The sequence below is a fragment of the Cryptomeria japonica genome, chromosome 9 (genome assembly GCF_030272615.1).
Source record: "Cryptomeria japonica chromosome 9, Sugi_1.0, whole genome shotgun sequence".
NCBI classification, from domain to species: domain Eukaryota; kingdom Viridiplantae; phylum Streptophyta; class Pinopsida; order Cupressales; family Cupressaceae; genus Cryptomeria; species Cryptomeria japonica.
In genome coordinates, this window is record NC_081413.1 from 671,688,619 (window position 1) to 671,715,197 (window position 26,579).

A 26,579-nucleotide genomic window follows, 5' to 3' on the forward strand; every position below is an offset into this window, starting at 1 on the left:
AACCCTCATGTCTCTTCAGGCATTTAATGCCTTATCTCTCTCCTCTCAAATCTTCTCATGTTGACACTTGTCAACATGGGATTGGTTTGAAAATATCACATAGATTGAGGATCATGCAATCCTAGCTCTTGTTAAGATAATTTAATCTTAACCATCCAATTGCCCATTTCTTCTATAAATAGAACTCATCCCTTCATTATCAGGGGTCACCCAAGTCTCAATCTTAGAATCCAAATTTTGTCTCTCTTTGCCTCCATCATAAGCTTAAGCATTTAGAAGCATTGTTATCATAGCGTATCATGTTAGTATAGCACATTATGTTAGTATAGTATTTCATAATAATGGCAAAAAATCTACATCATAACAAGCTTTGTTATAATCCATATAGATCTTAGTTGCATTAGCATATAGATCATTACCAACTCATCACTCGTTCTTTAGGTTGTCATTCTAAAGGTCATTTGCTCAATGATCTGAGAGCAATCATGACTTGAAGAATCCTTGGAGATAGAGGACTATGAAACGTCTTGGAAGGATTTCTTATTTAACTTGTTTTATTTATTACATCCTTTGCATATAATGTTTCATTAGTATATTTTCTATTCCGATGTTGATTGATTGACACCACCTTTTAGGCATACAATAAGAAATATGTTTCTCTAGATAATGTGTATATATGTTTGCATCATAAGTTCACCCTTGTGGAGGAAGGGTATGGATGCAATTAAGGGGTAATGAGGGGCTCATAAGTAAGTCATCCTTGGATGACCAAAGTGGGCATTGAAGCTTGGATGGCCCTTACATGGAGGAGTCAAGGAACTTAGTTGCATTCTCTACCCATTCCCCCCACAAGACATGATAATATGGGAGAACGGGACTTGATAGGCTAGTAAGTGCGAGTTGCCAAGTAATGCAAGAAGGTTGTAGAAGACAACCTTTCTTGGGCTTGGTGTAGAAATGGCTCCAAGCAAACCTTCATGTCTCTGTCTCTCCAACTCTTAAGCATTGTAAATTTAGAATTTGATATAACCCTAATGTTAAGATGAATATGTATTTTTATTTTTTCTTATGCTTTATATGCAAGCTCTACATACAAAGAGTGTTTTTTTTAACTAGTTGAGTGATTGGTAAGTTCATTTGTGAAGTGGTATCAACTTATATTACTATTTTTTAAGCTTATTGAGGAAATAAGTTACTTGCAATTGATTCTTATAACTTTTGAGGAAACAAATCCCTTGCAATTGACCAGTGATAGATAATTGTCCCAACTTCCTAAGTTTGACTATAAGGGAACATTATAGGATGCAACTAGCCCAAGAATCCCCAAAGAGCCAAAAGCACATGTGTGGCATTGCAATAAGCATAGATGGAGAATATTAAAAAATCTAATTTTTTAATATTTTCTCCATTCCAGTAAATCATATTTCTACAGGCCTTCAAAACAAAATTTGGGGTGGATATTATCATCTGTTCTTTGAAATGGTAGAAATGGTTGGCATAGTCTACCTTTCAAGGGATTAAAATTAGAGCTCTTGGAGATATTTTCAATGATATTAAAGAAGTACATTTTTTTACCACGGAGCTAGGAATTATGACTTCGCCAAGTTGGGGTAGTTAAATACCTATGTTTTTTAAAATTTTGTTTTAATTATTTTTTTGTTCACATCTAGATGTTCATTTTTAATTTCAAAGGATGCGTTGACTTTTGGAATTCTACTCAACTATCTAAATTTTGGATTGGAAGATAATGTAGTTTTTGGAGCTGCATACATCTCTTTTTGAGTTTGTTGTTATGTTTTTCTTGTTAAAAAACTCTACAATACAACAAGTTGCATGCCAAATATTGTTCTTTGAGTTCATAATTTAGACCAATTGAGTTTATTCTAAGTGCACAACTTCAATTCCTTACATTGAGCACTAAATTATGTATCATTAGTGGAAACTAAGGAAAAAAAAAATTGCATGAGAAATCAAATTATAATTATGACCTCTAAAGATTCAACTAGCCCAAGAAGTCCCTAAGTTCCCCCCAAAAAAAATGAAATATTAGTTTGAGTCCCCTCTAAAAGAGATCATGCATGTGTCTTTAACCTAAGATCATTATAATTAGAAAGAGAAACTCTTAATGGGACAATGGAAGGATCTTCAAAAGACTCCATGATTTTGTAATATTGGCATCTCATTATAAGAAAGGTTTATGCTTGGCTTTTCTTTAACTTTGTGTTGATAAATTCATTAATACCAATTTGAATTATATTACACACTTCCAAGATGGATAGTTTCACACCATTGAACACTCCCTTATTCCTTCCAAATATGTCATATGATCATTACCAAACTAACAAATCAAATTCCAGACCAAGTAATACTTGCTAACAAAGATAGGCCAAGTACAAAAAAATTCACGTTGTCATTTTAGAGAGGCTTGAACCACCCAATTTTATTCACACTAAATTAGAAGGTTATCAATGGTTTCCTCAGCCTCCTATTGGAATTTGATCATTTGATCAATCGGTAATGTTTGTTCGCTTGATGCAACCGGTACATGAATGTTATTGCAAAAGGTTAGAATGTTGTATGATGACTGTATGTTGTCATTGTTGGCAACTATGTGTCTTAAGTCATCCAAGTCCCACAGTGCAACCGGTAAGCAGAGACAATTTATATCAGAACTAACAATTATGACTTCAACCAATAAAAGGCAGATAGAGTTACATTCTGACAACCAGTATGTGAAATTCATGAAGAATGAGATGATGCGGTTTTGCATAAGCATTGAATACTATCAGATGAAGATATGTTCATGACCGCACAAGCAGATTTGATCAGGTGAAAGAATTTTGATTGGTAGAAAAGATGAACTGTTAGAAACTTAACCGATAGTGATGATAATCACTAAGATCGGTAAACTGGCACAAAATTTGATGTGTTAAGTTGGTGCACGACTTATGTAAGGAGTGTATTACAAGATTGTCTAGATTCATTGAACCTAGGGAATTGTTCCAAGGTTCTAGCCGACTTAATAATGTATTTAAGATGTGTGATGAGGTATGAAGTGGGTGACGAGTATGAGCTTGAATGCGTGAGAAATCATAAACGAATGTTGTATTTATGATAGTGCGTTGATCAAGAGAGTTCTGAGATGAAGTATATGTAATGTTGTAATGTTCTGAAGCAGATCTTATCAGACACAGAAAGGTGTTATAGGAGGATCTTCTCACTATTGTTATCCTAACAATTACAGCAGTTAAATCCCTTAATCGGGTAGGTCCTAATAGGCCTTAAATCTTTAAGTCCCCTAACAGGGCAACTCTCAAAAAGGGTGGTAAATCCTCACATGAGGTTGATCCTAACAGATCATTAAGCTCCTCACAGGGTTGATAGGTAAATCCCCTAACCGGGTGACTCTTAACCGAGTTTGCTCCTAACAAGGCATTTCATTGTAAGACCTTAACCGGTCAAGATTTCTATTCTGTAGATAGTTATCTTGTGGGTTCTAACTCCCACCGTGGTTTTTCCCATTTGGGTTTTCCATGTATAAATTTCTTATGTTATGTGGCCATTATTCTATTGGTTGATTGCATACGTGATTGTGTTTCTCTTTTTCTTATCAAGTTTCAAGTTGTTAAGGTGCATAATCATATCTGTGTTATTTTTACTTGCACTGATTCACCCCCCCTCTTAGTGCCTTATAAGTGTTAGGAATTACATGCAGAAAGTATCAATTATATGCAGATAATTATAAAACATGGGAATGAAAAACACATAAATAATCACAACGAAGAGACAATATTTAACATGGTTCACCCAATCTCAGGCTACATCCACCAAACAGAGAGTCCAATCTTATTATCCAGTAAATCAAAACCAATTATAACCAACAATCTTCTTGCAACTCAATACCGTTGCAAAATGCTACAAATTCTCTAAAGAAAACCCTAACCCTTAGCCTTTTTTATCATGACTTATGTTAGTTACAAAATTAGGGTTACAACATGTCAGCCAATAGAAAAAAAAATAACACCTGATGCCTTTATAAAATAATAAAATATTTTTTGGCCTCGCAAGGCGCAACCCCCAAACCCCTGTCGAAATTATAGGGGGAAACCACGCTGATAGAAGTAGGGAAAATTTAACCTCTAAGTCTGATTAGGCTCCATATAACAATAAGCTTCCACTTGGAGACTGATCATAACACCGCTGACCCTATAGCTCCCACTAGAATAAAACACCCTGGACTCTGTTGTTCTATTTTTAATGTGTTCAGTCTTGAAGACCAACAAAAGCTGAAGAGGAGCTCAACTTCTCTCTTGTCACTGCCTTTGTAAACATATCCGCTGGATTTTCATCTGTATGTATCTTTTCCTGTCATAATTGTCCATCATCCAACTCTAACTGAATAAAGTGATACCTCAACTGTATGTGTTTTATCTTTGAATGCAAGGCAAAATTCTTTGCAAGATGGATGGCACTTGGATTGTTAGTAAACAAATAATTGTTATGTTGTATTTTGCCCAATTCTTCCATGAAATATTTCAGCCATATCATCTCTTTTCTTGCCTCTATTGCAACTACATACTCTGCCTCTGTGGGTGATAAAGCAACCACCTTTTGCAACCTAGAGATCCAACTCACCGCTATCCCACTGACAATAAAGACATAACCTGTAGTACTACGCCTGGTATCAATATCCCCTGCCAAATCTGAGTCTACATAACCTACTAAATCAACATGAGAGCCCCCAAAACATAAATGTTTATCCTGTGTTCCTCACAAATACCTGAGAACCCATTTTACTACATTCCAATGTTCCAATCCTGGATTACTCATATACCTACTTACAACTCCAACAACATGTACAAAATTTGGTCTCATGCATACCATGGTGTACATTAAACTTCCTACAGCTGAAGCATATGGTACCTTGAACATTTTGTCTTTCTCCTCTTGTGTCCTTGGACACATCTCCTTTGTCAATTTCAAATGACTAGGCAAAGGTGTGCTGACAGCTTTTGCGTTCTCCATATGAAATCTCTGCAACGCCTTTTCAATATAATCAGCCTGAGATAGAGTCAATGTTACGTTTTGCTTATCTTTTCAAATTTTCATACCAAGGATTTGTTTAGTTTCCCCCAAATCCTTCATAGCAAATGATTTTGCTAACTATTGTTTTAACTCTCTAATGTGATCCATGTTAGACCCCGCTACAAGCATGCCATCAACATATAAACAAAAAATAATGTAGCTTTCATTATCCAACCTCTTAAAATAAACACAATGGTCAGAATTACACCTGTTGTAGCCTTGCTTAGCCATAAAACTATCAAATTTATAATACCATTGCCGAGGTGCTTGTTTCAAGCCATATAAACTCTTCTGCAATCTTCACACCAATTTCTCCTTTCCTTTGATTTGAAATCCTCGAGGCTAGTCCATATGTATATCCTCCTCCAAATCACCATGGAGAAAGGCAGTTTTCACATCTAACTGTTCCAATTGCAAATCTTCAGCAGCCACAATACTTAAAACAGTACAAATAGAAGTCATCTTGATAACCGGAGAAATGTTTTTAGCAAAATCAACACCCTTTTTTCTGTGCAAATCCTTTGACAACTAATCTAGCTTTAAATCTATTCTTACCTCCATCTTCCTCTTTCATCCTTTAAACCCATTTGTTTTGCAAATCCTTTTTACCTACATGCAACTTACATAATTTCCAAGTTTGATTTGTTTGCAAGGAGTCCATTTCTTCTTTCATGGCAAGCTCCCACCGAACTGTTGTATCCACCTGCATAGCTTCATCATATCCTTCTGGTTCACCAACTTTTGTTAACAAAATAAAATACAAAGAGGGAGAGAACCTTTCAGGAGGTCTACTTAGCCTTGTTGATCGTCTAACATTCACTGGAGTTTGTGGTATTTCTTGTTATTGTTGGGGAGCATATGGAACCACTGGAACACCACTATCTGGAGTATCGTCCAGCACCACATAATCCTTTTCTTTCTTCTCATGTTGTTGCAACTGATCTTTGTACGACACCTTCTCGTTGAATACAACATCCATTCTTCTCACAATTTTTAGATTTTCAACATCCCAAAGCCTATAACCAAATTCATCAATGCCATATCCAATGAAAATACACCTTTTTGATTTTGCATCCAATTTGATTCTATTTTTCAAAATCGACATGTGCAAATGCTTCACATCTGAAGGTTTTGAGAAAAGAATAACTCACCTTCTTACCTATCCATGCTTCCTCAAGAATACCACAACCCAAAGGAACTAAGGGACCTCTATTAATTAAATATACATCAATATTGATAGCCTCTGCCCACATGTTTAAAGGGAGCCCAACATGTAATCTCATGGTCCTTGCACACTCCATTATTGTCCTATTCATGCGTTCAGCCACTCCATTTTCTTGTGGAGTTCTTGGAACTATTTTATGCCTACTAATTCCATTAATGGAACAATAATCCTCAAATTATTTGTTGCAATACTCACCACCATTATCAGATCTGAGACATTTTAATCTTTTACCTGTCTCATTCTCAACCAAGCTTCTCCATTTCTCAAATGTTTCAAATACATCAAATTTGTGCCTAAGGAAATAAATCCAAACTTTCCTAGTTTCATCATCTATGAATGTAACATAATATCGAGAGCCACCAAGAGAAGATACCTGATCCAGTCCCCATACATATGTATGCACAAGCTCCAACTTTTCATCTTTCTTTTGCTTCCCATCCTTGAGAAACCTAACTCTCTTTTGTTTTCCATACACAACTTTCACAGAAATCCATATTAATGCATTTCAGACCTAGTAAAACCTTTCTAGAATGAAGTAACTTCATACCTTTTTCACTCATATGACCAAGTCTGTTATGCCATAGTGTTGTCTCAGAACCTGCAACAACTGTTTTAGTTTCTTCCTACAAACCAGTAGCAACTGTTCCTAAAAGTGTTTGGGTTTTCTCTGCAACAACTAAAGTAGAAGGAACAATATGACCTGTACAAAGATATAAGGTGCCTACTTTCACACCTTTTGCTACTATCAAGGCACCCTTTGAAACATTCCAATTTTTATCATTAAAAGTAATTCTGCAACCTTCATCACCTAGCTGCCCTACTGAAATTAAATTCCTACTCAACCTTAGAACATGCCTTACCTCTTGTAGTAGCCAATGATTCCCATTTGACAACTAAATCTTAATTCTTCCATTTCCAATAATCTGACAGGGTTCATTATCTCCCAAATAAACTAGCCCAAAATCCCTTTGGACATAATCAAGAAAATAAATTTTTTGGGGAGTAGCATGAAATGAAGCTCCTGAATCTAAAACCCATGAATTATCAGCATTATCTAGGGAAAGAATGAAATCATCTTCTTCAGATTTATTACTTACCACATTCGCCTCCTTATTACCCTCTTGTTTGTCTCCTTCTTTATTCTTCTAAGACCAACAATCTTTCTTTAGATGACCTGGCTTCCCACAATACTAGCAATCTTTCGGTCCTCTAGATTGGGACCTCTTGTCCTTTGATTCTCCTCGTGTCTTCCCACGACCTCCAGAACCTTTTCTCTCTCCTTTGATCCTCCCTTGCTTTCTGCATTCAAAATACTACCTAATGTGGATCCACCTAAGCTTTTCCTACGTAGTTCCTCACTCAGAATAACACCAAAAACATCATCAAATTTCAGAGTATTTGAACTAGAAACATAATTACTAACCGCCATTATCAAACTATTCCATCTTTCAGGCAAAGAGCATAATAACATGAGAGCCCTAACTTCATCATCAAAATTTACCTTTACAAAAGTTAATTGACTAGTAATCGTATTAAACTCATTTAAATGATATGTCACAGATCCACCTTCGTTCATTTTTAGATTAAATAAACGCTTCATGAGAAATACCTTATTTGAGGCTGAGGCTTTTTCATATAATTTTCGCAAAGCTTTCATCAAGTCAATCATTGTCTTTGCTTCTATTATATTGAATGCCATAGATGGTGCTAGGCACAACCAAATGGTTCCCAGTGCCTTTCTGTCCAGTAATTTACAATCCTCATCACTTATTGTTGTTGGTTTCTTGGCTATTCCTTCCAACGGCCTCCATAAATCCTTCTAATAGAGATAATCCTCCATATGCATCTTCCATAATTGATAGTTCTACCCATTGAATTTATCTACCTTCAATTTACCCTCGTCTGCCATTGCTCCCACTTAACCGTGAGACTCCCACTCAACTGTGAGATCTTCCTGCACACGATAATCGAACACAACCTACTCTGATACCACTTGTTAGAAATTACATGCATAAAGTATCAATTATATGGAGATAATTATAAAACACAAGAATGAAAAACACATAAATAATCACAACGAAGAGACAATATTTAATGTGGTTCACCTAATCTTGGGCTACATCCACTAAATAGAGAGTCCAATATTATTATCCAATAAATAAAAACTGATTACAACCAACAATCTTCTTGCAACTTAATACCGCTGCAAAATGCTACAAATTCTCTACAAAAAGCCCTATCCCTTAGCCTTTTTATCATGACTTATGTCAGCTATAAAATTAGGGTTACAACATGCCAGCCAATAGAAAAAAATAACACCTGACGCCTTTATAAAATAATAAAAGTATTTTTGGCCTCGCGGGGTGCGTAAGGGGTGCTGCCCATTGACCCCAACTTGAGGGCGATGCCCCCAAACTCCCGTTGAAAAATATAGGGAGAAACTATGTCAATAGAAGTAGGGAAAATTTAACCTCTGAGTCTAATTAGGCTTCATATAACAATAATAAGTTAGTCAATTGGTATTAGAGCCTAACTTCCTTAAGGCTTAACCACTTGGAAGGGATCTCTAATCCTAAGGCAAATATGGGGGAAGGAATGAGCTATAGAGAGATGGCTAGAGAACTTGTTGAAACCAAGTAAGATCTTGAAACCCTAAGAGGCAAATACAAGGCATCACTAGCTAAAAGGAAAGAACTAACCGAATAATTGTTGCAGATCTCTGACATCAGTTCTTCAGATGAGGCGAACATTGATGCACTGGCTAAAGAAGTAGAGAAGTTGAATGGTGAGAAGACTGACCTAAGAAGAGAGCTGGAAGCACTTACAATTCAGATGAGTGAGGAACTTGAAGCTAGAAGAAAGGATGGGGATTATATCTGAGATAAAGAGGATGAAATCTTTAAGATTGAGTAGGAGAATGGAACTTTGTATGAACATTGGCATGAGGAGAAAGAAGAAAAAGAAGGAATACAGTCAGATCTTGAAATAGCAATGTCTCTCAGAGAGACCCTCATGAAGAGAAATGAAGATCTTTCAAAGGAACTTACTAAGGCCAGTGAGAAGCTTGATAAATTCAACAAGAGTTCCTCTATGTTGGATGAACAAATCCAATCTCAGAGGATGAATGGTGACACATCTGGACTGGGATACTCTACATTTGAGAAAGGTGAACCTTTTGGTACCAAGAACAACTTGCATGAATGAAAATCTGCACCTAAGATTCTTAAACCTACTGGTAAGAAAGCTTACAAACCTGTTTGTTTGAAGTATCATAAACTAGGACATATTGCTAATGTTTGTAGAAGCATATCTGATGTAAACATTGGTTATAGACCTAACACTAGATATGTGCCTAGAAGATTTGAAGGTTATTGTTATATATGCAACATGTATGTGCATAGATTAGTTGCGTAGACACATAAATTTGTCCACTTAATTATTTAATCATCAGTTAACAGTTAATTAAATTGATATTTAATTAATTCATCTTGAACCTCTTCTTCTATTAATTAAATAAATTATTGAATTTATTTAAATTAATTCAGTAAACCATAATTTAACAATTAATTAAATAAATAAAGCATATTTGTTTAATTAAACACTTTCCTCATTTAAATAAATATATTTATTTAAATCTCTAAAAACCAACCCACTTGACAAATGCAAGTTGCGCCAATAAATAGATTTTATTTCTAAATAAACCCTTATTTTCTCTCACCCACCAAACCCACTTGCCTCCTAAACCCCTTCCAGATTCTTCTAATCCATTCCAAAATAGCCTAATCCCCCTCCCTAATTATTGTCACATTCCTAAACAAAGAGAAGTCACTTCTCAAAGCCTCTAAAGTCTTTGAAATGCATTAAAGGTTTTTTATCCTTCAACAAGTTAACCCCCAAAGTCTTCTAAACTATTTTTGGCTCTTACATAACCATTAATGGTTAAACTCAACTCACCCACATGGTTAGAGGCTTTTATTCTAACTCAACCCTCATTTAACTCATGGGTCTCTTCAAGCATTCATTGCTTTGACCATGGTTATCCCCACTAGCTCTTGCACAAGAGTTTATCCATTGGATAAAGGCATTATTCATTGGATAAAAGCTTTATTCACTAACTCAAAACTAACCAAACCCTCCCAAGGTAACCTTCATGTCATCTCAAGCATTTAATACTTCTTCCCTCTCCTCTCAAGCCATCTCATGTTGACATTTGTTATCATGGGACTGGGTTGAAAGCCATCACATGGATCATAAAGCCATCAATCTTGGTCGTTGTTAAGATTACTCAATCTTGACCATCCATTGCCCTATTTCCCCTATAAATAGAGCTCTTATTCTTCATTTTCAAGATCAGAAGTCATTTGTGTATCAAACTTATAGTCATTTTAGAGAGCATTAAGAAGCATTTGCATTGTTATTATACTAAGATTTACATAGACTAATTAGGAGCTTTCTCATAATAACTCATTTACACTTGCATAAGCATTTATTTTCATTTTCACAACCATCTTTAATCTCCATATGACATCCATGGATAGTGCAAAAAGTTGAGAGCTACACTCATGTGGGACTTGGAGAGGAGAGGAATAAGGGAGGAATATCTATGAGCATTTTGAGGAGCATCTTGGGGGGTCTTGTTTCCCTTTTTCGTTTATGTAGGCTTCTTATTGTGTGCTTTATATCTCTCTTGATGTGCATGTAAAGTTTTTTAGGTTCATTCATATTTGGTTTTGATTGTGACTAATCTACTAACATTTGAATTGTGTCTTTTGTGCCTTGTGCCCCTTTTGACATGCATCATTTGGTGAACCCAACGTGAATCGAACACACAACTCTTTGATCTTGATTCTAACTTTTGGTTTTTGTGATTTTTATAATTTTCATGCACAGGTTGTGCTTTGGTGCCTTTGACAAACAGTTTTAGTACTTTTGTGAGGGTTTAGCGCTTTTGTACATTAATTAGCGCCTTTTTACTGATATAGTGCTTTTGCGCTCTCTGTCTGTCAGTTTTTAATTCTGTCAAACATTTTAATATAGTGCTTTTGTTAATAGTTTAGTGCTATTGTCTATATTGTTGCGCTTTTGTGAGTACTCTGGCGCTGTTGTCAGAAATAACGCTTTTGTAACAGAGAGCTAAAAATTGTGACCGAAAAATTAAACTTAGGCTTGTGGAAGCCCACACAAGATTTTGGATATTTCTAACTTCTTCATTTGTAGGTTTTTAACACTTTCTTGCAGGGTGGAGAAGTTTAAATTAGGATTTTTGATATCGTTTTTAACTTCTTTTCTAAAATTGGTTAAAAAGAATTCATATGTCCTCTTTTCCGGTAAAAAGAACCTCACATTTTAGTTTTTGGTGATTTAAAACAAATCAAAACTTGTCTTTTTGGGCTTAAATAGAACATCATTTACAAAGCTAAAATTTAAAACAACTTTACATTTCCTTTTTGCAAATTCACACTTCAAATTTTGGCTATAAAAAGAACAAACAAACTTGTCCATTTACTTACAAACAAAAGCGATTTACTTTCAAGCAAGTGTGCTTTCATTTTGTTGACCAGGATTTCACTTTCCTAGTTAGAAAACAAATTGCTTTTGTGGGATAAAAAGAACACCATGTCTATTGGAGCAACATCTCCAAGTAGCAAATAAATCAAATTGCAATAAAAGGTTAAAAAAAACAAGGGTCTTTTGTGTTTGACACATGCTTGTGCAAATCTATAGAGTGGTCTCAGTTCTAACACACACTATCTTCTCCCTTAGCTCTCATGGTCCTAAGTGCAAGAGAAAAGTGTTAGTAACACTCTAAATTTTCTATTTTTAAGAGAGGCCTCCCAAGAGACACATCACTCTCAGGATGACCTTGCATGGTAAATCCTTCGAGCCACTATAAAAATGAGGTGAGAGAGAAAGTTGTAGCCTTGGGTGTAGTTGTTCCTACAATGTAACTTTCTGAAAGGACATATGGGCCCCACCGTGAGTTATAAGGCTCTTAAGTGAGTCACTGCAAAATGAACTTAGGTCCAAAGACATCGAACATTACTAGACACCTCTTATTTTAGAAGCCCACCCGTTCTATTGATCGAGGATATTTGTGAAAAGTTCAATGCAAGAGCATAGATGGTTTTGCTCCCAAGATATTCACCATACATATTTCCTTGAGTAGAAACAGGGCTTTTTGAAAGGCTTCTTGTAGCTTAATGAAAGTGGTGACTCCCCCATCACTGGGATCATCTATCTGTTATGCTCATGCAAGACTTAGTATATCACATCCTTACCTATCACAGCAGGATACATAAGGTATGTAGTACCAAAGTCGAAGAAATATCAAGATGTGGGCTGAAAATATTGCAACTGACCATGACCTTAGGGATAAAAAATGTTTGAGTTGTCTTCGTCTTGTTTCAGACCAGTAAACATTTGGGCCGACTTTAGGCCTTGGGAACATACATACATTTATAAGGGTCAAAAAGTTCATGATTAGGTTGTTTTAGACCCACACCTGTTGTGCCTTTTGAAGGGGTAAGATTATGTGCTTGTGTGCTTGTTGTGTTTTCTTGTCAAAGGCTTCAAAACAAATTGAAACAAAGTATCCATACAAAAAAATCTACATCAAAATTGATAACAAATCTACATTAACATTGACAACAAATCTACATCAAACATTGATAAACAAATCTACCTCAACACTTGAAACAAAGTATCATTTTGTATGACCATCACTCATAGCTTGAGAAAAAGGAGTCTTCATCAAAAGACCAAATTGAAGAAGAGACAACTTGATTCAAAGGCTTTTATCAAGAAAAGGAAATTTCTCTATATCAATAGACAAATCTTTCTCTCACACAAAGTATTCTTGCATCAAATGCGCTTATACCTTCAAGGCAAGTCCAACGAATTTGACAAAGAGCCTTTGAGCAATAGAGATTTCACTCAGTATAGAACTTTTGGTTATCGAAAGAACAAAGGGGGCAAGATCAATCATGCTTTCTTTCCTAAAAATTGTATCACATACAACGAAGCTCAAGAGGAACCACCAGCCCATGTAAGAGAGGAAGAAGTAGAAAACGCCTTCATAACGGAAGAGTTTTATTGAGACACATATTCTATCCACTTTCACATCCAAACATCACAAATTCTCTCAACTCCAAAGAGGTCTTGTCCTTAGTCCTTTCAGATATTACTTAAACAAATCAACAAATCATTTTTAGGGTGTCTCTACATATAGGATCAATCATCCTAAGAGGCATTTCTACACATCTAGATCGGTTAAAACTAGTTTATGAGTGCATCGTCTCATTACTAGGTAGCTTGGGTTGTAAGACATCTCAAACCTTGCTATACCTCATCGCATCAAATTGTTGAAAAACACAAAAGCAATTCACAAAGAACTTTGTTGACATCCAACCTTTAGTATTAGAGATCTATCTTCCACCAAACATTTCAAAAAAAATTGTCTCCCATCAAACATTTCATCACCACCTCATAGTCACTTTCACAACATCAACTTTCAAAACCATGGCTCAAACAAGATTAATGAAGAATCGATAACTAGAAATTGAAGAGGAGGACGAAAACATCAACGATTTTCATGTGGCCTTTGGAGGAGGAACTAATGCTGAAGAACCTAACACTCCAACTCCAGAAGATATAGAAAGAGCACAACATAATCCCAAATTCAACAGACTCTTTGATGAAATTCTTAGAAATAATGCCAATGCTCATTTCTTGAGACTTGCTCAAGAGGGTGCCAAACTTCCCTCCAATTTTGATACAAAACAATTATGAAAAACATCCAAGAAACATAGCCATCACGATGGTGGAGGAGGTAGAGACTACTTCTGCTATGACCCTAATCATCAAGGGAATCATCCACCTCCTCCTCCTCCTTCAGAAATAGACATGTTGTGGCAACAAATAGAAAATCTCGCTCAACAACTGAACAGTGGTGTGAAGACCAATCAATTCTCACTTAACGATGTTTGTCCCTGTCCATTTGATAGGAACATGCATATTCCACCTTTTCCACGAGGGTTCGAAACACCCAAATTTGAAAAATATAGAGGTAGAGGAGATCCTAGGGACCATGTCCAAGAATTTCACTCATCTTGCTTAGAGGTGGCTTATGAGGACACATATTTGATGCACCTCTTTCCTCAAAGTTTGGGAGGCACAACCATCCAATGGTTTTCATGATTGTTGGGTGGTATTAGAACATTTGAAGAATTGGTCCAAAAATTTATCACTCAATATGCACACAACATAGAACGTGACGTCACCATGGCAGATTTGTGCAACACAAAACAAAAAACCAGGAGAATTGTTCTCAACGTTCCTACAACAGTGGAGACAATTGTCTAGCAAATGCTCTCTTCATTTACCTAAGCAAGAATTAGTGGAAATTTTCATTTCCAACTTAAATGATGAAATGAAATTTCATTTGGACATGAAGGGCACAAAATCCTTTGAAGAAATGATAACTCAAGGACTCAAATGTGAAAGAGCCCTCATAAAAAAGGGACTTATCAAAATTTATAATGAACCCAAAGATGGTCCTCATCCACATTATAATAGCGACAAACCAAAATTTTGGAACAAAAATAAGAACGTTGTCAATGACGGAATAGTGGATGCAAGAACAGTAAAAATTGCACAACCTGTGGTTAGGTTTGTAGGACAAAATCCCCCTCCTAACAACAACACCATCAATAATCCACAAAATCAAGGTCGCAATACACAACAAGAGGAACCAAAACAAAAGCAACAAAACTACAAGCCAAAATGCACATATACACCCTTAGGGGAGCCTATTGAAATGATCTTATGCCAATTAATATCCTCCAATCTTTTGACCTTACCAAAAACATCCAATTATGAGCCTCAAGTCAAGCCTCCATGGCGGTGAGATCATGAACATTGTGAATTTCACCAAGGAAGAGGGCATAAAACAAGCAATTACCATCGGCTAAAAGATCTTGTTCAGGATCTTATTGATAGAGGAAAAATTGAAATTGAAGGACATGACCCAAAAAAATCCAATGATGATCACTTAATGTTCAAGAATCCACTTCCATCACATGATCAAAGGGGTCCTTCTACCTTAGGGAGAAATATAGATACCACTACCAATTACACACGAGCCGCATACAATTATACTATCAATCACCTTTATGATGTGGATGAACAAGTTGCAACTCTTATCATAAAAGATCAAAATCCTACATGCAACGTTGTTACGCATCATAGCAAGATTACTATTCAAGTGGCACCACAAGGAATGACACCCCTTCCCAAACAATAGAATCTTGTAGAACAATTGGATAAGACTCCAACCCTCATCTCCGTATTAGAGCTTTTACACTTATCCCCTTCACATAAAACAATATTGGACCAAGCTCTCCAAGAAGCATTCTTCCCCGCCAACCTCAACACATATTAGTTTCACGCCATGGTTGGTAGTCTAAAGTTGTCACCATGTCTCACTTTTACTGAAATTGACAACACATCGTTCCAACAACCCCATAATGATTCCCTCCATATTGAAGGATTCATGAACCAACATATAATCAAGCGATTCTTGATTGACAATGGAGCCGACTTAAAAATATGCACCTTGCCATTAGTCAAAGCATTGGGTTATGCCACAGAATTTGTGGATGTCAGCAAAAAGATAACTATCAAAGGATATGATGATGTAAAACGTTCTTCCAGAGGAGTTGTTATCTTACCCATCAAGGTTGGGCCAATGGTGAAGCATATAGTTTGCCAAGTTCTAGACCTTCCTTTGCAATACAATCTCTTGTTAGGAAGACCTTGGATACATGCCATGCAAGCAATCCCATCTACCTATCACCAATGTATCAAGTTTCCACATAATGGGGTAGAAATCACAATCCTCGGTGATGCTAATCCATTTGCATATTGTAATAATATTCACCATCAGCCAAAGATCACTGTACCTAACAACAGGGAAGCTATCCCTTCCTCATCATATATTAATCGAGCCTCTCTTTCCAATTTAACAACCCCTACACCAAAGCAAGAGAAATTGAAAATGAAAATGGTTGAGGAAGGTCCCGATGAATATAATATTAGCCAACTCTTTTGTGTAGGGCAGTTACTCACATCCCCTATAACTCATGGAAAACCCCAAGGTTTACTTCAAACACTATTGGCCAAAAGAACTTGCACTTTGGCACAATTCACCCCTGGTAAAAGTCAAGAGGAGGAAACCATGGATGAAGATTTGGCAGAATGGATCTACATAGACCCTCTCAACAAAGAAAGCTCGAAGGCTAAGCTCCCCACTGACAAATATGGCAAAGGCTTCCGTAAGAATCAAGAGAGATCAACTATCCTAATAGAAGAAACAAAAGAATTCAATGTGGGGACCCCTGAGACTTCTCACAAAATACATTTGGCATCTCTATTAACTCCTGAAGAACATCCAAAATTTGTGGAATTCTTCCAGAAGCGCGAAATCAACTTTGCATGGTCTTATGCAGACATGCCCGACGTAGATCTAGATTCGGTCATGCATCACCTAACTATAGCAGAAGGAGCTAAACCTGTAAAACAAAAGCTTAGAAAGATGCACCCATAGATTGTCGTTCTTGTCAAGGCTGAACTTAAAAAGATCTTAGATGTTGGTTTCATCAAACCAATTGATTATGCAGATTGGATCTCCAATATTGTACCTGTTGGTAAACCTAATGGGGGCATTCATATCTGTATGGATTTCAGATATTTAAATAAAGCATGTCCTAAAGATGAATTCCCCTTACCAAATATTGACATGATTGTCAATCTAACAGTAGGTCATGCAATGCTTTCTCTTATGGATGACTTTTCAAGATACAACCAGATTTAAATTGCTCTGGAGGATCAACACAAAACTGCTTTCACATAACCATGGGGAACATACTGTTGGAATGTAATGCCATTTGGTCTAAAGAATGTAGGGGAAACATATCAAAGAGCCATGACTACTATATTTCATGATATGATGCACACAATAATGGAAGATTATGTGGATGATTTACTAGCTAAATCATTAATAAGAGAGGGTCATCTTGCAATACTGGATAAAATCTTCAATAGATTAGAACAATACCACGTCTGTCTCAATCCAAAGAAATGTGTCTTTGGAGTAACTTCCGAGAAGCTCTTAGGATACATTGTCTCAAGTAAAGGCATTGAGGTAGATCCTGCGAAAGTCAAGGCAATCATAGACGTGCCACCTCCAAAGAATATTAGTCAGTTAAAGACATTACAAGGGCAACTACAATCCATTCGGCGGTTCATTTCACAATTGGCTGATAAATGTCATCCCTTCACCCATCTGTTAAATAAAAATATTCGCTTTCAATGGGATGCAAAATGCCAACAAGTATTCCAAATGCTTAAAGATTACCTAATGAATACACCATTGTTGATTCCACCATATCCAAGCAAACCTCTATTTTTATACATTTCAGCTACAACCATGGCATTAGGAGTACTGCTTGCACAACATAATGCGGAAGGAAAATAATGTGTTGTCTACTACATCTCTTGAACACTGATAAGCTATGAACTCAATTACACACCTATTAAGCAAGTTTGCCTAGCAGTTATATTGGTAGCCACCAAATTAAGGCACTACATGTTAATGCACAAAGTACTACTTATTGCCAAGATAGATCCACTCAAGTACCTACTCAGCAAGGTAGCATTGATAGGCCACTTGGCCAAATGGGTTGTGATCTTGAGTGAATTTTATATTGAGTATGTGGACTACAAAGCTATCAAGGGACATGTTATTGCAGATCAGTTAGCTGATGCACCACTCAAAGGCGACTATCCTCTTATTTCTAACTTTTCAGATGAAGAAATTTTCATGATCACAGCTAAACAACCCTGGAAGCTATATTTTGATGGCTCATACACCAAACATGGCTCAGGGGCAGGTATTCTTTTTATCACACCTCAAGGTGACAACATCCCGAAGTCCTATAGGCTCACTTTCCCATGCACAAATAATATAGGATAATATGAGACCTTGATCGCAGGACTCAGATTGTCCCTACAATGGAATCTGAGAGAGCTACAAGTATATGGAGATTCCCAACTGGTCATACGACAAGTCATCGATGAATACCAAAAAAAGGATGATAAGATCATGTCGTACAAAAGGATGGTAGATAGTTTCAAAGAATCATTTACAACTATCACATTTGAGCATGTACCAAGAGATCAAAATCGATCTGCCGACGTAATGGCTACAATCACATCTCTCCTAGATCTTCCACAAAATTCAACACGCTATGAGTTCTTAGTAGAACAACTTTGGATCCCCGCTTATGATTTCCCTGAATTTGAAATGATATGTCACCTTATCGGTTCTGACTCCCCATGGTATGATGAGTTTTTCACTTACGTGATCACACACTTCCCCCTAACCAATCAAACAACTAGCGAAAAACCTTTATCTGCAAACCGCTCGATACACCATCATTGTTGAAACCTTATACAGACAAAGTCTTGATGGCACTCTCCTTCGATGTTTGGAACAAGATGAAATAACAAAAGCCTTGGAAGAGGTACATGAAGGAATTTGTGGGGCTCACTGAAGTGGCCCTTCATTGGCCAAAAAGATCATGCAGACAGGATACTATTGGCCCTCCATGGAAAAAGACTCCTACTACTTTGTTAGAAAGTGCAAGAAGTGCCAAGTTCATGGAATTCTGATACATGCCTCAGCACATGAATTACAACCTATCACAACACCATGGCCCTTTTGTCAATGGGGACTTGACCTTGTGGGTAAAATCCATCCATCTTCATCCAACGGTCATAAATTTATCAGTACCGCCATAAAATACTTCACAAAGTGGATCAAAGCCATTCCACTCACCCAAGTCACTGACAAGCAGATCACCGCATTCATCCTCAATTACATCATCTGCCAGTATGGTATACCCATGTCCATCATCACAGATAACGAGCTCCCTTTTAAAAATCAAGATGTTTGTGAACTCTGTGAGAAGTTTCATATCCAACACCATTTTTCCACCCAATATTGCCCACAAGGCAATGGTCAAGCCGAAGCATCCAACAAGAATATATTGAGGATCCTTAAAAAGACAATCAATGATGTTGGTCGTGATTGGCACATTATTTTGAATCTAGCACTATGGGCATATCGAACTAGCATTCGAACCCCTACAAGCACAACCTCCTACTCACTAGTTTATGGAGCAGAAGCCATCTTGCCTATTGAGGTTGAATTGCCATCTCTACGGGTCTCCTTGCACAATCTAATAAATGATGAAGAATACTGAGTCTCACATCTTTAGGACTTGGAACTGCATGATGAAAGGCGACAAGATACCTACAATCACCTAAAAGCCTATTGACAATGCATGAGTAGAAGCTACAATCATAGGGTCAAACCTCACACATTTGAAGTAGGAGATCTTGTTCTGAGGGAGAATCCTTAGGAGATCTTGTTCTGAGGGAGAATCCTCGCAATCAACCGAATAGAGAACTGATGCTCTGCAAAAAGGATTAGAAAATCTGTTTGATGGCAACACATACAAGAGCACAAGAAACAAACGTTAGTGTTAGCAACAAAAGATTATCCTAAACAGGCATATCAAGAGAGATATTAAGCATGAAATAGAAAGCATATAAACATAAAATGAAATAGCTAATCAAGATGCTCATAGTTGCTCCTCCCTTGTTCCTCTCCTCTCCAAGTCCCAAATGAGTGTAGCTCTCAGCAGCTTTTTGCACTATGGATGCTTATGGAGGATTGAGATTTAATACTAAGCTTCAAATATGAAATGAAAAGCTAAATACTATGCTAGAGTAGATAGTGATGCTATGAAAAAGCTCTATGCTAATGCCAGTATAACAACAATACTCTAAAATGCTTCTCCTTTTGCTTGAGGAGAAGGGTTCTATTTATAGAAGAAATAGGGAAATGAAGGGTTAAGATTGAGCAATCTTAACAAGGGTTAGGATTGAAAGTTGGGGATCCATGTGCACAATTGGCACCAATAAAATGGTGACAAGTTTCAACATAGGATTGGGTTGAGAGAAGAGGTTGGAGGCATTAAAGGCCTGAGAAGACCTCATGGTTATCTAGAAGGTAAGGGTCAAGTCTAAATTAAGATTACCCATTGGATTAAGAGTTAATCCAAGGATAAACCTTTGTGCAAATGTTTAAGAGATAATCATGGTCAAAGCATTAATGGCCTGATGAGACCTTTGGGTTGGGTAGAGGTTGAGTCAAAACAAATGTTTTAACCATGTGGGAGGGTTTGAGGTAACCATTAATGGTTATTGGAGACTTTGGGGATTAAGTGGTTGAAGGTTGAAAGCCTTCAATGGTTATCAAAGACTTTGAGCCATTTAGTGGTTGAAGGTTGGAAGCTTTCAAAGGTTATCCAAGACTTTGAGGGTTAATTTGTTGAACACACAAAGCATTAATTGCTTTTCAAAGACTTTGGAGTCTTTGAGAAGTGACTCCAATTTGCTTAGGAATGTGACAATATTTAGGGGATGGATTAGGCTAATTAGGAAGGGTTTAGAAGAATTTAGAAGGGGTTTAGGCATACAAGTGGATTTTGTAGGAAAATGCAAGTGGGAGAAATTTTGGTATTTTCAATTAAAATAAAATCATTTATTTCAATTAAATGGTGTAATTTGCATTTGGATAAATATTCAAATAAATATTAATTTATTTAAATGAGAAAATGAAGATAAAGCATTTAAATGCTTGAAGACTTTGAGGGAAACCATTAAAGGCTTGAAGACTTTAAGGAAAACCATTAAAGTCTTAAGAAGACTATAGAAGGAAGCCATCAAGTTTGAAGACTTTAAAGCCATCAAGTTTGACTACTTTAAGGGAAACCATTAAAGGTTTCAAGTGGGTGAGGATAAATAGGATTTTAAATAAATAATTTATTTAAAATAGTTGTGCAACTTGCTTTTGTAGGAAAATACAAGTGGGTGGAGGATAAAGGTGATTTAAATAAATTATTTATTTAAAATAATTGTGCAATTTGCATTTGTAGGAAAATGCAAGTGGGTGGAGGATAAAGGTGATTTAAATAAATGATTTATTTATTTAAATGTGAGAGGTGGGATTTTGGGGGTTTTAAATAAATATTAATTTATTTAAATGTGAGAGAAGATTTAATTAAATAAATATGATTTATTTATTTAATTAATGGTCTGAATTTGGTTAAGTGAATTAAATCAAATAAATTGAATAATTTATTTAATTAATAGGAGAATAGGGTTAAGATGAATTAATTAAATATTAATTTAATTAATTATTAATTGATGGTTAAATAATCAAATAAATACTAAGTATTCATTTAATTAAGTGGACAGATTTATGTGACTACATTTGCCCCTCTTTGAGACGGTGCGGTTTATCGCGTCGTTTCAAAGAAAGAAAAATAGGTGTGAAGAAATGCCCCATAAAATGTAAATTTAATGGGTGGTATGCCCCCTCGAGGGATGGGCCGATTTTTTTTGAAAAATCGGGCGATCTCTCGAAAAAGAATGAAAAGCGAAGGGGAGGTAGAATAGAAGAAATTAGAACTAATGATGAAAGAATGGGAGAAAATGGAGTGAATATGAAGAAACAACAAGCCAGCGAGTACCCTGAGGTCATGCAAGAGATACATAGCAGATGTAGTGTGGGGTTTTGATTGATGCTATACAATTGATCAAAAGGGGTTGGACAATCTGGTGCAATCGGTTGAATTGCCCCGGTCAAGTCAAAGCGTGACAGTTGATGTCAGTTGGTCGCTTGGACATGATAAAGTCTGAGTAAGTGAATCAAAGTGACCTGATGTGACTTAGACAATTGATGTAATTGCCCGATGAAGTCAAGGTATATGAAGCAAAATACTCGTTGAGATGTAGACAATTGATGTAATTGTCCGTTGGATTGTGTTTGATTGGCTAATCAATTGATAGTGTGTGTGTGATGGATGGTTGTGGGGAATCATGGCAACCCCGTTGAGACTAGGTCATTATGATAAATGCCTGTTGTAGTCTAGGTTTGCCATAATCGATTACCTGTTGAGACCCGAAGATACTTGATCAGAGTATCTGTTGATAGTCTAGGTGTGCGTGAGTTGATGTACCTATGCAGATAGAGTAACTTTCTTGACTTATTGGATGACTTAGGATAGGAAACACAATCCCTCCTATTTAGAGATGGATGGTGATGAACGTGGCTTGATTAGGTTGATTGGGACACGATGTAGGGTATGTGATGCTGATTGTTGAGATGGGGAGGGTTGGGGGGTTCGATGTTAGAAGAAATGAAGGACCTATGACTCATTCCTATGGAAGAAGAGGAAAATAGAGTATGCATTATTATGACTATGTATGCATGATATGCAACTATTATGAATGTATGGATGGTTGGAATGCAACCGAATGCAGTATATATAGATGAGATGGAATGACGATCCATGGTGCATTATTTTTCATCATTGAGCTTTAAAATGTTGTAAGAAAATACAAGCAACTTGACATAAAGATTCAAGATGACCAGAGTCTTTCTTACATGGATTTTGATATAGCAAGTTAATACAAGCAACTTGATATAATGGATCAAGTTGACCTGAGTATTGCTTGCGGAACAGATAAGGATTATCTCCTTTCATGCATGACTTGGATCGTCCTCCTTGATCTTAGGCTGATCATATCCTGAGACAAGTGCATACCGTACTAAGAAATAAAAACCTTTATCCAAATTGGATGAGGAGGAACCAAAGAATGAGCATTGTACCTGCAAACAAACAGTATATACATAAAGAATAAAAGAATATGGATCCTTGGTAATGGTTCATGCTCATATGGTCGAGGTATACGCTGTAGTCAGCAAGCCGTAGTGATCTATGACTGCATTTTGCATAAGATCACGTAGCTTAGTGAACTTCCCACGTAGACACCATTAGTACATGCCCCAGAACTTCATCGGAAATAATGCGCAAACGATACAAAACAATGCTGAAAGATTCTGATACAGATAAACAAACAATAGAACTCACAAATCAACCAAGCATTTGATAGCTTAACATAATTTTCTTGTCAAAGAAAACGTCACTTTTGTCTTTGTTTTGGTAAGGAAGGATGCATCCTTGTTTTTAAAGACAGTTTCTGATTTGTTGGATGTGGATTGTGTGGTCGATTGATAAATGGTCATTGTGTGAGTACTGTGTTAATGTTGGTTTTGCATCTGCTTGAATGAATATGTACAAGGTGTTGCCATGTTTTGGTGTGATTTTCGATGGGTTTTTCGATGTTTTTGGATTTTGAATTGTTTTGAATGTTTTTGGTATTTTTGTATTGTTTTTGAATGTTTTTGATATTTTCTGGGACATTTTTGAATGTTTTTGATATTTTTGATGATTGCCTAAATGAAGAGCGTAATGACACATAAGACAATGTAGAATCCACTTCCATCAATAGGTTAAGGGTATTGCCCCCAGTTTTTAGACCTGACTATGAAAAGGTGGGATGCTAGATGCATGGAGTACTTTCTTAATGATAGATGAATAACAAGCCATGGCTTTGGATGGATGGATGTATGTATGAAGTAAATGTGATCGCAACAAGTCTGAAAAGATAATGGAGCCATAGCCCTTACGAGTGGCGCCTATTTGCCAGGTTTTCATCATCGCACTTACCCAAGGTGCCACCAGAGTGGTTGTTCACCGTTTGGATGCATGATTTTTCTTTACTTTTTTTTTTGTTTTGAATGGTTTTGTATTTTCTTTAGGACATTTTCTGAATGTTTTTGATATTTTCTGATATGTAGGGGAGTCTGAGGCTCTGTATACCTTAGGTATAAAACCGTTTGAGGTGCATGCTATTGATTGGATCTGCGAGCAGTTCTCCGTCTGATGTAGCCAACTGATATGCCCCGGACCCGAATATAGCAGTGACAACATATGGGCCCAACCAGTTTGATTCAAACTTGCCTTGATGTTCTCTGTTTGGTTGGTTGCGAGGATTCTCTCGAAGAACAAGATCACCTACCTCAAATGTACGAGGTCTAACTCGGTGATTGTAGCTTCTACTCATGCGCTGCTGATAGGCTTTGAGATGGTTGTATGCAGCTTGTCGCTTCTCATCAAGTAGCTCCAAGTCCTGAAGGCGTGAGACTCTGTATGCGTCATCATCAATGAGATTGTGCAAGGAAACCCTTAATGATGGTATCTCGACCTCAATAGGCAAGATAGCTTCTGCACCATAGACCAATGAATAAGGAGTTGCACCTGTAGGGGTTCGAATGCTAGTTCGATATGCCCATAGCGCTGGATTCAATTGAACATGCCAATCACGGCCGGCATCATTGACTGTCTTCTTTAGGATTCTCAATATGTTTTTATTGGATGCTTCGGCCTGACCATTGCCTTGTGGGTAATAGGGAGTGGAAAAGCGGTGTTGGATATGAAATTTCTCACAAAGCTCACGGACATCCTGATTTTTGAAAGGAAGACCGTTATCTGTGACAATGGACATGGGCACACCATACCGACAGATGATGTAATTGAGGATGAATGAGGCGATCTGCTTGCCGGTGACTTGGGTAAGTGGAACAGCTTCGATCCACTTGGTGAAATATTCGGTGGCGGTAATAATGAATTTATGGCCATTGGATGAAGATGGATGGATTTTACCCACAAGATCAAGACCCCATTGACAAAAAGGCCATGGTGTTGTGATTGGTTGCAGTTCTTGAGCTGGTGCATGTATTAGGTCGCCATGAACTTGACATTTTTTGCACTTCCTGACAAAGTAGTAGGAATCCTTTTCCATAGATGGCCAATAGTATCCAGCTCGCATGAGTTTCTTGGCTAGTGACGGACCACTTGAGTGAGTCCCGCAAATTCCTTCATGTACCTCTTCCAAAGCCTTTGTTATCTCATCTTGTTCAAGACATCGAAGGAGAGTACCATCAAGACCGCGTCGGTATAGGGTTTCGGCAATAATGGTATATCGAGCAGTTTGGCGAATGAAGGTTTTACGTTGGTTATTTGATTGGTTGGGAGGAAGGGTGTGATCACGGAGATAAGTGTAGAACTCACCATACCATGGGGATTCAGAACCGACAAGGCGACATATCATTTCGGATTCGGGGATATCATAAGCGGGAATCCAAAGCTGTTCTACCAAGAACTCGTAGCGTGTTGAATTCTGTGGAAGATCTAGTAGAGATGTGATGGTAGCCATAGCGTCAGCAGCTCGATTCTGATCTCTTGGTATCTGCTCAAAAGTGATAGTAGTAAATGATGTCTTTAGATTGTCCACCATTTGCTTGTATGGCATGAGTTTATCATCCTTGGTCTGATATTCATTAGTTGCTTGTCGAATGACCAATTGTGAGTCGCCATATACTTGTAGTTCTTGTAATTTCCATTGTACGGCTAACCTGAGTCCTGTGATCAAGGCCTCATACTCTGCTATGTTGTTTGTGCATGGAAATGTGAGCCTGTAAGACTTCGGGATGCTATCACCTTGAGGTGTGATAAACAGAATGCCTGCCCCCGAGCCGTGCCTAGTCTATGAACCATCAAAATATAGTTTCCATGGTTGTGCTTCTGTGATCATGAATATCTCTTCGTCTGGAAAATTGGAAATGAGAGGATGATCACCTATGAGAGGTGCATCGGCCAACTGATCTGCAATGACCTGCCCTTTGATAGCTTTACGATCCACATACTCAATGTCAAATTCACTTAGAATCATCACCCATTTGGCCAAGCGACTTGTCAATGCTGCTTTGCTGAGTAAATACTTGAGTGGATCAATCTTTGCAATGAGTTGTACCTTGTGTGTTAACAGATAGTGCCTCAGTTTAGTGGCTGCCAAGATTACTGCTAGGCAAGCTCGCTCAATAGGTGTGTAATTGAGTTCATAGCCCACCAGTGTGCGAGAGATGTAGTAAATAGCACACGCTTTTCCTTCTGCATTATGTTGTGCCAGTAGTACACCCAATGCTGTACTTGTTGCTGAGATATAGAGCAATAATGGTCTACTTGGATCTGGTGGCATCAGCAATGGTGGATTCATGAGATAGTCTTTAAGCGCCTGAAATGCTTGCTGGCATCTGTCATCCCACTAAAAGCGGATGTTCTTGTGTAGCAGGTGTGTGAATGGGTGACACTTATCAGCCAATTGTGCAATGAATCTGCGGATAGATTGAAGCCGTCCTTGTAGTGTTCTTAGCTGACTGATATTCTTTGGAGGT